This window comes from Muntiacus reevesi, chromosome 3 (genome assembly GCF_963930625.1).
Source record: "Muntiacus reevesi chromosome 3, mMunRee1.1, whole genome shotgun sequence".
NCBI classification, from domain to species: domain Eukaryota; kingdom Metazoa; phylum Chordata; class Mammalia; order Artiodactyla; family Cervidae; genus Muntiacus; species Muntiacus reevesi.
The window spans coordinates 94,716,050-94,729,198 of NC_089251.1; the positions used below are offsets into that span (position 1 = coordinate 94,716,050).

At 46.2% G+C, this 13,149-nt stretch overlaps 1 protein-coding gene and 1 non-coding gene across 2 annotated transcripts in view; one reads left to right on the forward strand and one right to left on the reverse strand.

Annotated features, from left to right (window-relative positions):
• IL1R1 (interleukin 1 receptor type 1) overlaps nucleotides 1-10,415 on the reverse strand; it is an 82,505-nt gene extending 72,090 nt beyond the window's left edge. Inside the window, exon 1 of the mRNA XM_065929663.1 lies at nucleotides 10,015-10,415. The gene's annotated coding sequence lies outside the window, so the exon portion shown is untranslated. The remainder of the gene's footprint in view (nucleotides 1-10,014) is intronic.
• LOC136165860 (small nucleolar RNA SNORD86) lies at nucleotides 8,651-8,732 on the forward strand. The gene has a single exon (XR_010662825.1). It is a non-coding gene; the product is annotated as a small nucleolar RNA SNORD86 (small nucleolar RNA).
• Nucleotides 10,416-13,149: the final 2,734 nt, after the last annotated feature.

Genomic DNA, 13,149 nt, shown 5'->3' on the forward strand with positions numbered 1-13,149 from the left:
GACACATCGTGTACATATACTAATTCCCACTCTGCTCTGGCCACAAAGAACCAGTGTGCCCTAGGGAGGACCCCGAGAGCTCACCCAAAAACACCTGGCCTCAGTTCCTTGTGTTTCTCCACAAGATGGAAGCATCTCTGAGCTTCGAGCCCTACCATCAGGCATTTGAGTGTGTGGTCCAGCCCTTCTGCAGGGTCCTGTCAACACTCCAGGTTCAGAAACGGAGCAGCCCCATAACAATGGAACCAAAGAGGCCAGACTGAAAGACGATGCGAGCTACAGAGAGAGAGCCCTTCTCCAGTGATGAGGCTGAGGGATTTTGATCTGTTTGGGCACCCAGGGAGCTCAGAGTCAGGGGCCAGTCCCAGCTCCATCCTTGGCCTACCCCGTGGCCTTGAGGAAAGAGGCCTTTCTTCACCTGTAAAGACAGAAGGAACACATTACCTGCTCCTCCATAGCAGGACGGAAGAGAAGCCAAGCCCTTCAAGCAGCTCCCACGTGCTCTGCAAGGCCTCCGATCTCATCTGGAGCCAGAAGCGGCTGGGCCTCTTCACCTCCCCCTCCTGCCTTCCTCCTGACGTTGACACTCGACTCTGTCTTGAAACTGCACTGGAAGGCACTGCTCACCATCTTCCTCTCTGGGTTTTCCCTTCCTCCTCCTCTCATCCCTAGAAGCACTGAGCACAAGGCTCAGCCTGGACTGAACACTCAAGAACCCCTTCTTAAAACCCTTGGTTAGTTTAGTAAAAGCTGAGATGCCACGCAAGTCCCGTGTGCACGAGTTTCGTTTCTGGAGGGTAGAGGGTGCTTCTGTGGAATGTCTGTGCCGCCAGGTTCAGGCAGAGCAACTGTCGCTTGTCACACACCCAGGAATTCAGGGCTGGGCGAGAGAGTGCCATGTCCTGGGTGCCAGCCTGCCACTCTCTCGTGAATACAACAACGTCCCCCAGCGCTCGCACAGGGGGACTGGATCTCCCTGATGTCACACAGGTGGCCACCTGTGGCCTGGGAGGTAAGGCTGGGCACACGCGGGCACCATCTCCCCAGCCTGTGACTGGCAAGTTCAGAATGAAATCCAGACTCCTCATCATGGCCCCAGCACTGGCTGCACCACCGTGATCTGGCCCCTGCCTCCGTCTCTAAGCTCCTTCCCACCCACTCAGCCCCCACAGACTGAGCTTCTTCTCCCCTCCAAGGGGCTCAAATCCCACTGCCCTTCTGCCTCGGACCTCACCTGCTCACAAGGACTCCCCATCAGCAGGTGACCCACACCCATCCCTTCGCCACTGTCTCAGCAGCCGTCTGTGTCCTTCACGATGTTTATCACACCCTCAACTCAGGCTACTGCCCGGCCCCTTGGCGTGATCCTCGAAGGCTGCAACCAGATTGCTCTGCCCTACCGCACTGTCCCATGGCTGGACACCCCCCAAGGCATAAAAAACAACTGCTGTGATCACAGCTGGTTTTAAAGCAATCTCAATGCCACTACACACACACTAGAATGACCAGTGGCAACTTGCTCCAGCATTCTTGCCTGGGAAATCCCGTGGACAGAGGAGCCTGGTGGGCTACAGTCCATGGGGTCACAAAAGGGTCAGACATGACCTATCAGCTAAACAACAACAGAGCCACCAAAATCCACAACACTGGCAGCAGGTGTCATCAGGGATGTGAAGCAACAGAAATTCTCAATCACAGCTGGGGAGAAGGCAAAAAGGTGCCACCACTTCGGAAGACAGTCTGACAGATTCTTAAAAACTAAACAAACTCTTACTGCAGGATCCTGCAGTCTCTCAAAGGAGCTGAAAACTTACATCCACACAAACACCTGCAGGTGGGTGTTCAATGCTTTATTAATAACTGCCAAAACTTGCTAGCAGCCAAGATACCCTTCAGGGGGTGAGTGGATAAACTACGTGTGGCCCGTTTAGACGATGGAATGTTATCCAGTGCTGAAGAGAAATGAGCTCTCAAGCTATGAAGAGACATGAAGAAATCTTCAATGCAAAATCCTAAGTGAAAGAAGTCAGTCTGAAAAGGCTGCATAACCTTTACCTTCTGAAGAGGTAAAAGCATAGAAGCAGTGTGGGTCACTCAATCGTGTCTGACTCTCTGCGACCCCATGGGCTTTGACTCAACAGTCTCCTCTCTCCATGAAATTCACCAGACAAGAAAACTGGAGTGGGTTGCCATGGCCTTCTCCAGGAGATCTTTCCGACCCAGGAATCAAACCCGGGTCTCCTGCATTGCAGGCAGGTTCTCAACCTTCTGAGCCACCATGGAAGCCCAGAACTATGGAGGCAGTAAAAACTTAAGTGGCTGCCAGGGGTTGGAAGGAGAGATGAACAGGTAAAGCACAGTGAAATGCCCTGTGTGATGCTATAATGATGGGTACATGTCATTCTATGTTTGTCTAAACACATAGAATATACAACACCAAGAGTGAATCTTAAGGCAGACTGGCCTTTGGGTGATAACGATGTGTTAGGGTAGGTTCACCAGTTGTAAGGAATGCACCACTCTGGGAAGCGGGCATATGGACAATGGAGAAGGTTATACACATGTGGGGAAGGGTTTATATGGGAAATCTCTTTACCTTCCCCTCAATTTTTCTGTGAACTTAAAAGTGTTCTCAAAAAGTAAAGTCTAGGGATTTCCCTGGCAGTCTAGCGGTTAAGACTTCACCTTCCAATGCGGGGTGTATGGGTTTGATCCCTGGCCAGGGAGTTAAGATCCCATAAGCCTTGTGGCCAAAAACCCAAAACATAAAACAGAAGCAACATTGTAACAAATTCAATAAAGACTTTAAAAACGGATCACATCAAAAAAAAAAAAATCTTAAAAAGAAATAAAGTCTAAAACCCCTCAGTTATATAAGATATGAAAAATTTAAAAACACTGAGTTAACTGCTTCCCCCCTAAGATCACCAAAGCTAAAAAAAAAAACAAAGAACAACAAAAACGCCCAACAGTTTGCTAGTATACCTATTTTGGTAGGCACATGGGGAAATACTCTCTCAAACATTCCTGGCAGGGGTGTTAATTGTTACAACCTGTTGTAACAGGTGGGAAATCTTGAAATATACATCAGATCACAAAGGCACACAGCCTTTGACCTGTCACTGTCACTTCTAGGAATTCAGCCAACAAATACCCTTGCTAGTACTTCTGCAAAAGGTCCCAGGCACAGCTATTTGTTACTCATTGCAACATTGGTTGTAATAGCAAAAGACTGCAAACAACTTGAATCAGCAAAAGGTTAAAAGGAAGCTTTTTTTGATGCAGATTTAGAACCAAGTACAGAAAAGCGTGGGTTTTCCTGATGGCTCAGTGGTAAAGAATCCGCCTGCCAATGATGGAGACCTGGGTCAGGATGATCCCCTGGAGGAGGGCATGGCAACCCACTCCGGTATTCTTTCCTGGAGAATCTCATAGACAAATGAACCTGGTGGGCTCATAGGATCGAAAAGAGTCAGACATGACTAAAGCAACTTAGCATGCACCCACGCACAGAGTGTATGTCCTTAGTGTGTGATGGCTAGTTTTCTGTGTCGACTGAAACGGGCGGGCCATGGGATGCCCAGATAGCTGGTATATCTGTAAGAGTGTTTCTGAAAGAGATTAGCACCTGAATTGGTGACCTGAGTAAAGCAAATAGCCCCCTTTCCAGTGTGGGTGGGCTTCCTCCAATCCCTTGGGGACCTAAATAGAGCAAAGAGGCAGAGGAATTTAATTAATTGAATTAACTCTGCCTGGAAACTTGATCAAGGACGTCCATCTTCTCCTGCACTTGGCAATTCTGATTCTTAAGCCTTCAGACTGGACAGGAGTGTACACCATTGCTCTCTGGCTCTCTGGCCTTCTAACTATACTGTCTGCCCTCCTGGGTCTACAGCTTATAGATGGTAGCTCCTGGGACTCCTCAAGCCTCCTTAATGGCATGAGCCAATCCATACCTTATTATAAGACTCTTCCTAGCTGGGGGAAAGGGATAGTTAGGGAGCTTGAGATGGATGTGCACACACTGCTGTATTTAAAATGGATAACCAACAAGGACCTACTGTATAGCACAGGGAACTTTGCTTAGTGTTACGTGGCAGCCTGGATGGGAGGAAAGTTTGGGGGAGAATGGATCCATATATATGTATGGCTGAGTCCCTTAGCTGTTCACTTGAAACTATCACAAAGTAGCTACTGGCTATTTGTTGTTTCGTCATGTCCAACTCTTTTGCGACGCCATGGACAGTACCCCACCAAGCTCCATAGGTTTTCCTAGGCAAAGATACTGGAGTGGGTTGCCATTTCCTTCTCCAGGGGATCGTCCCAAACCAGAGAAGGAACCCACATCTCCTGCATTGGCAGGAGGATTCCTTACCACTGAGCCAGTGGGGAAGCCCATGAATCACGTATATTCAAATATAAAATAAAAAGTTAAAAAAACAAGACTCTTCCTAGATAGACAGATATAGACAGACACATATATAACCAAAAGGAGACTGAAACAGCTATATCAATATCTATATATTAATACATCTACATACAAATCAATCCCCCATTGGTTCTCCAAAGAGAGAACTCTGTCAGATACAGTGAGAATGAGGTGGAAGGCACTAGTAACAGTCACCTATTGATGAGAAAGAGGGAAAGACTTGGTTGAAGAACCTTTTTAAAGCCTTTTGAATTGTGTGCTATTTGTTCAAAAGCACAGGAACTGTGTGTTTTTATTCATCATCCCTCAAGTCCAGCAACCCGTGAACTCTAGAGCGAGGCTGTGTCATGAACCCCAGATGTGCATTAACTGCTGATGTGACTTCAGGCAAATCACATCTCTGTGCTCCCATTTCTGAATCTGCAAAGTAAGACGCTAATAAAGACTCCCTCATCCACGGGCACTCAGAACCGGGGGTCCCACATTGAGGGAGTGCTCTACTGCTTATTTGGCATCATTATTGCTTATCCACTATGAGTGTCACACCGTTGCTGGACGTGTACTTGACCCTGATTTTAACAGCTGACCACTGAGGTCAGAGTGAAACCTGGTACCCCTTGTAAAGCCTTCCACACCTGTGGCAAGTCAGGGGACTTGCACTCACTACAGGTGCCAGCTCCATTTTCCTGCTTCTACCCCTGGTGGGTATTCATCTGCTTCACACACATTCGGAGCTTTAAAGTTGTCCTCAGTAGAAACAGAAACCAACCCACACTAAACTAAACAAAGAAAACAGTCAATGTGCCCCAGGAAAAAAGCTCCGTTTTTGAATCTTCCATCATTCCTCTTTTGGGGGGGGCGGAAATATTAATTTCCCTGGGGAGGTGGGTTAAAATGTTCTAGCTCACTTCCGCTGACTCATTCAAGAAACGTTTACGCCCCCCACCCCAAGGGTGTCAGACCCCAAACCAGGTCCTGGAAAGAGAGGAACACGTGAAACCAGCCTCTGCTTTTGAGAAGTTCTGACTCGGCATCAGAGCAGCAAGGGCATGCGACCATGCGATGTGAGAAGACTGGCATGTGACCCCACACGCAGATAAGCAAGCAATAAAATAAATCCATCTTTAAACTGTATCCCTGTGCTACTGAATCTAAGAACAAAGAAATATGTTGAAATGCATACATATTTTCAAGTTTAGAATTATTTCGACGACATCGTCAAAATTTCAACAGGCAGCAATCTGAAAACTAGATGCTTTATAAGGTGAGGCTATATATAAACTTCATATTAATAACAACAGTAATAGTACCATTCAGTGTTTTTACTTTTTTTCTATTTAAAGAACATTCCTCTAGCCCTTCCCTTTATGTCCCCAGTTCAATCATGTGGTGGGGTGGACAGCCAGTCCTTATCTCTAAATTTAATAGATAAAAAAGAGATAAAATCTAAAGATTGACTTTGCTCTGGGTTGTTGACATGGTAAAAAGTCGGCAAAAGCATTCAACTCCCCCACACACTCAGCAGGCTTGCTGAGAGACATCAAATGAGGTCAAAGACCACAGAAATTAGGTTGGCAAAAGTTACTGTGAGGAAGGATTGGTTTGATGATGACTAACCGAAAAAAGACAAGAAGCTGAACCCAAAGGGGCAGAATAGGAAGCCAGAGGTTTCACAAGAAGTGTCCTTAAAGCAAATTAAGACAAGAGAAAACTCCTTTCCAGTTATCAGATTAGAATACTTAAAAAAAAAAAAAAAAGTAAAAAACCCAATGCTGGTGAAAGTGTGAGAAGCAGGTGTTCATACAGTGCTGGAGAGAGCGTACATGACTAGCACTTTCCTAGATTAATTGAGTAACAGAATCAAAAACTTCAAATATGCTGATGCCCTTTGACCTCCAGGAATTATTCCAAGGAAAGAATAAGGAAGAGATGCATAGGATCCCCTACAAGCATGTTAGTTGGGGGGATGTTAATAACAGAAAAGAAAAAAATCAAATATACTGACATGATTTAATAAGTCATCTGTGTCATGTGACTAAAAAGCTTTTGTAGGAAGAAGTTCATTAGCAGGACAAGACCCTCACAACATACTCCTGAAAGGCAAACTGCTAAGTCACTTCAGTCGTGTCCGACTCTGTGCGACCCCATCCCTGGGATTCTCCAGGCAAGAACACTGGAGTGGGTTGCCATTTCCTTCTCCAATGCATAAAAGTGAAAAGTGAACGTGAAGTCGCTCAGTCATGTCTGACTTTTCAAGAGCCCATGGACTGCAGCCTACCAGGCTCCTCCATCCATGGGATTTTCCAGGCAAGAGTACTGGAGTGGGGTGCCATTGCCTTCTCCCCTGAAAGCCAAAAGCAGGTGATAAAACAGCATGTATGTCCAAGCATGCTTTTTCCAAAATGTGTGTTTTGAGAAAACCACACCCAGCCAAACACTGATAGTATTCATCTCACAATGTTAGGTTTTTATGTTTTACCTTTTTAATTTATCTCTACATATTCTTTTTCAAATGTACTTTTGTTCGTGGGTGTCTGTAGTCTGTATACGTTTTTAAAGACAATACTTAAGAAGTGGATCTTAGCCACTCCGTGAGCTTGCCTGAGAGTTTCATTCCCCAGCAACTTAACAGTGCCCCCAAAGTTTGTGTGTTAAAGAGTAAAAGCTGAATAATAAAGAATAATAAAAAATAAAAACTGTTGAGTAGAGACAGTCCATAGGCTTACTTTAAAATTCCTCACAGCTTGTCAACAGATGAACAGATAAAGAAGCTGTGGCATATATATGAGTACACACACACACAGAATAGAATTCTACTTAGCCATAAAAAGAATGAAATGATGCCATTTGTAGCAATGTGGATGGATCTAGAGATCATACTAAGTGAAGTCAGAGAAAGACAAATACCGTTTGATATTACTGATGTGGAATATAAAAATTATACAAGTGAACTTATTTATGGAACAAAACAGAGTCACTTACACAGAAAACAAACATGATTACCAAAGGGAGAAGAGGCAAAGGATGAATTGGGAATCTGGGATTAACATATACATACTGCTATATATAAAATAACCGCCAAGGGCCGGCCGTATAGCGCAGAGAACTCTACTCAACATTCTGTAATGACCTCTAAGGGGAAAAAAATCTGAAAAAGAGCAGCTCTATATATAATTGATTCACTTTACTGTACAGCTGAAATTAACACAACATTGTCAATCAGCTATACACTAAAAAAAAGTTTTAAATAAAAATAAAATGTACTAATATCTAAGTTAACTTTTCGGTTTTAAAAATGTGGAAAGTATTAAAAGTATAATAATATAAAGTAAATTAGAACAAATACTGAAGAAACTCTAAAACAAATGCATTTACAGATAAAGAAAATTCATCACTGCGATCAGGAAGATCAAATTCAGAAATGTCGAGAAATGTCCCCAGTCCTTCCAGACAGCACATTCCACTTTCCCCAGCAATCCGCCCACCTCCAGTGGAACACAGACTTCCCCCGCCCCCAGCACACACACGGTGGCCCCCAGGCTCCTGGAGGTGGACACAGTGATTCACCAGGCCATCCAGTCACTCACTGAACCTCGTGAAGTGTCCTTTCCACCATCTAGCCCTTTATCTGCTCACAGCCACATGCAAAGTCACATTTGGCAAAAGAGCAAGAGGGAGATTTAAATTGAATTGAATGGTTGACCTCATCTTGTTTTCTTCTTTCCTTAAACATCTCGAATTCTGAGTGACCCATTTCCTTATTCTTTCACACAGTAACACTATTATAGGGTATATGGAGATCAAGGGTGTCCAGTAAGGCTTCCCTGATCGCTCAGTTGGTAAAGAATTTGCCTGCAATGCAGAAGACCCCATTTCAACTCCTGAGTTGGGAAGATTCCCTGGAGAAGGGATAGGCTACCCACTCCAGTATTCTCGGGCTTCCCTTGTGACTCGTCTGGTAAAGAACCCACTTGTAATGCATGAGATCTGGGTTCAATCCCTGGGTTGGGAAGATCTGGAGAAGGGAAAGGTTACCCACTCCAGTATTCTGGCCTAGAGAATTCCATGGATTCATAGTCCATGGGGTCGCAAACAGTCGGACATGACTGAGTGACTTCCACTCACTGACTCAATAAGACAATACGGACCATCCCCTCAGAGCCTACAGTCTCCTTACAACTTCAAGTGCAACATTTGCAATGCCTCTGGAAAAGCATGCTCAATACAGTGATGCCCTAGGACTCGATGACCTACACAGGCCTCTGATCAGGGGGTAACAGCCAGTCCTGGTCTCTGAGTGATTCCCTGGGCCCAGCAAATGGACCCAGTTTCCAGAGCCCAATAAAAATAAAAACCAATAAACAGCAACAACAACAAAAAACCACGCTCAAGTTTTCAAGATTCCATTGTAAGTCTTTATGGAAGGAAGCATGCACAAGTCTTGATAAAACAATATATTATAATCTTAAATGCAATCAGTGATGTCAGTTTATAATAATGCAATGCCTTCAACCAAACACAGGCTGAGATGATGCCACTCTAGAACTGTAGAAGCATAAAGGAAAGTCATAAAGTAAGTCTTAATTCTGCCATCAGCTACAGCATTTTTAAAAGGACTTTACAGGAACTTCTCTTGTGGTTGAGTGGTTAAGATTTCACCTTCCCATACAGGAGGTGTGTGTTTGATCCCTGGTCAGGGAGCTAGGATCCTGCATGCTTTCCAGGTGAAAAACCAAAGTATTAAACAGAAACAATATTGTAACAAATTTTAAAAGGACTTTTTTTTTAAAAGGACATTACAGCATCCTTCACTTAAACCTCATGATGTATATGGCTGTGTGTGTTAGTTGCTTAGTTATGTCCAACTCTTTGCAACCCCACGGACTGTAGCCCGCCAGGCTCCTCTGTCCATGGAATTCCCCAGGCAAAAATACTGGAGTGGGTTGCCATCTCCTTCTCCAGGAGATATTCCCCACCCAGGGATCGAACCCAGGTCTGCTGCATTACAAGCAGCCTCTTTACCCTCTGAGCCACCAGAGAAGCCTTTGATGGCTAAGAGGAAGTATATAGCCATATATCTCCCACATATTTCTTAGCTAATCTTCATAGAATAAAACATATGTAATCATAGATGGGGCTTCCCAGGTGGCTCAGGGGTCAAGAACCTGCCTGCTAATGCAGGAGATGCACGCTTGATCCCCAGGTAAGGAAGATCCCCTGGAGAAGGAAATAGGAACCCACTCCAGTATTCTTGCCTGGGAAATCCCATGGACAGAGGAGCCCGGCAGGCTACAACCTGCGGGGTTGCAAACAGTTAAACATATCTGAGCAACTGTAACAGCAGCAACAATCACAGGTGATCTATTAGTAGGGCTCACAGGCACACGCAGCGTTTTAAATGTGCCTACAAAGCCACATAACACTAAGAAATCCTTCAAATCTTGTTTTAAAAAACAGCACAACATTGTCAGTTTTATCAGACTACGTTCCTCCTTCCTAAATACTTCAGCGCATAAGTAAACAAAGGAAAAAGGAGGGGGGAAAAATGCAGAAACAAAAGCTAAAGTGCAAATCCATCATCTTACCCACTCCTTTCCTCGTTACTGGAGGCTGCGGGAACGGCTGGCCCCACCAGAGGTGGTAACTCAGGCTCAGCCTGCGGCGTTTCTTTTCCCACGTGTGAAGCCCGCTGAACTGACGGTGGTTATTAAAAACAAAAGTGCATCTTGAAAATCAGCCCTGAATGGCGTTGCCGATGGTGGTTTTCTTTTTCTCGAGAGCTCCAGGGCTGCTCAGCACACAGGAGGGCGAGGCCCCACAGCTTGTCAGAAGCCCCAGCTGTGCAGAGGCCGGGCGAAAGGAGAAAGTGGGCTCCAGTGACGCCTGTTAGGGCTTTAATCCTCAGCTGTGACACATGTAGGGAGCTATGAGCAGGAAACTCAGAGCTGGGCAGGCAGCCAGAAACATTCAGAAAACGTGCCAAGCCCTTTCGAAATACCACACTCTCCGCTGAACACTCACTGCAACAGTTCACAGGCTGTGTCTCTCTTCTAATGACGGAGCCACAGACCCGGGCCGGGCTGGCCCGCCAACATCCAGTCTGTCACAGTTCCCGTCATCAGAGTCTGGACCAGTCAAAGCCAGGCCTGGAGTCTCCCACCTCCTCCCTCTTCTCCCACCTCCAGACCCTTCTAATGACATCCACAGGTGTGAGCTCCCAGCGATACCGAAGGACCCTTCCTTCAAGTGTTTGTATGTTTCAGATGCAGGGTCTCTTCCTAATGCACCCACTGCCCCTGCCACGTGCGCTGGGGACCCTGCAGGGATCTCTTGCAGCATCCAGGAGGTGAGGAGACCCACTGGTCATCCCTGGCCTCAGAAGGATTCGGGCAGATGGGGTCCCAACCCGAGCCTCTGGATCCCACTCACAGCAGCCTGATCCCATGCATGAGAGAGAGGGCTGTCGAACCCCTCCTCTGACTGTCTCTCAGGGGCCCCCCCCTGCACCCCACACCCAGTTTCATGTTCTCAACACAACCCAGGTCCCACCTATCAGAGCCCTACTCAGATCTGAAACACAAGGACCAAACTGGCCAGAGCTTATATCCTGGTACCCAAGGCCTACCCCCGGCAGGCTCTACACACCTCTCCACCTTGCCCCCACTGCCCTTCAAAAGAATTCTCTGTGCCCGCTTGAATGGGCCACCACTGACTCTAGAAGACAATGTTTAGGGACCTCCCTGGTGGTCCAGGGGTTAAAGGCTCTGCCTCGCAAAGCAGGAGTGTGGGTTTGATCCCTGGTCAGGGAAATAAGACCCTATATGCCTGCAGCCAAAAAACCAACACACAAGCAACAGAAGCAATATTGTAACAAATTCAATAAAGACTGTAAAAATGGTCCACAATATAAACAAAACTTAAAAAAAGGCAACATTCAAACGGCCGGGGTTGTGCAGGCCACCCTCCTGACCCGACTCCCCTTCTCTTGAACGTGATGCCCTGCCCGGCACAACACTGCCCCTCCTCCTTGACCCCCTCTCCCCACATTTCCAGTCTTCACCAAGGTTCATGCAGCAGTACCCCATTCCCCACCTTGGGGTGATGACCCTTGTTTTCACTCCCTAAAAAGAACAGAGACAGCAAGAGTGGGCACTTATTATGCATCAGACTCATTTCTAGGAACTTTCGATTCTTTCAGCCCATTTTACAGATCAGGAAACTGAGGCACAGAAAAGGCAAATACCTTCCCTGAGATCCCTCAGCCAGGTAGGGTGGAACCTGGGTGGAGTCCAATCTGGCCTCGCTCTTTCTTTCCAGGCACCTGTGCTGTTTATTTGGGAACAGGGAGTATGTACTCAGGGAGGGTGCAATTTCCTCACCCTTCTCGGTAGCTGTTCCAGAAGGGCTTCCCAGAATGCTTTCCCAGGCTAGGTAATTACAAGTAGCTGTGATTAATTGGTAGTCTAATGAGCTTTAATTGAGAGACCAAATGGTCCACCTGAACTGCAGTGGACTGGGCTTTCAACATTAGGAAATAAACAGAATAGTCTTGAAGTTAAGGCAACATTCTTGTAGTCCAGGGGTCCCTAACCTCTGGAATCTAATGCCTGATGATCTGAGGTGGAGCTGATGTAAGAATAATAGATATAGAATGCACAAGAAATATAATATGCTTGAATCATCCTGAAACCATCCCCTACAGCCCACAGTTGGTGGAAAAATTGTCTTCCGCAAAACCAGTCCCTACCCTGATGCCCAAAAGGTTGGGGACCACTCCTGTAGAAGTTTCACTGACATTTTTAACCTATCTTAATCAGTGTGTCCAGGCCCTGGATATCTGGTGTATCAACAGACTGCTAAAGACATAACCTCACTGAAAGAGCTGAGATGCCCTGATGAGAAGAGCTGACTCATTGGAAAAGACCCTGATGCTGGGAAAGATTGAGGGCAGGAGGGGAAGGGGACAACAGAGGATGAGATGGGTGGATGGCATCTTTGACTCAATGGACATGAATCTGAGCAAATTCTGAGAGACAGCAGAGGAAAGGCAAGCCTGGTGTGCTGCAGTCTATGGGGTGGCAAAGAGTCGGACACAACTGAACGACTGAACAGCAATAACTCTCAAAGGTCCAGGGTGATGAGGGGCAGGGAGAAGTCCCCACCCTTCCTCCAATGTGGAGTAGCTGAGGTTTCAGGGACCTAATCCACCCCCAGCTCCAGAGGTAGCCCCACTGATCTGAGCCATTAGACCTTCAGAAATACTCTAGTACCTTCTAGACTGCTGGCCAGGCCCTATAAACGCTGGAGGTGAATGATATTTTACTGAAGAGATGTTTCTGGCTCCCACTAGGGGCAAGACCCTCCCTATGCTCTTTGGTAGAACAACAGCAACAAAATCAGGAAGACCCAGCTCTTGTCCCTAAGAAACTTACTATCCAGCTGATGGGGAGGCCATGGACGAGACACTAACAGGCTTAACCCACTGGAGGTATTGATATTTGCCTCCCAAAATAGGAGTTTGTTTTCCCAATTTTTCCCTAATCAGTTTTTCTTTATTCAGCACTTAGTGGAGAGGAAAGATTTTTGTTTCCAGGATGCTTCTGATCCTCTTTTCCAACCAGACAACATCTCCCTTCCTCCTGCACACTTCTCAGCAAGGAGACACACACACACACACATACACAGACATATGCATACACACTCCCGACTGGGTTTGGTAA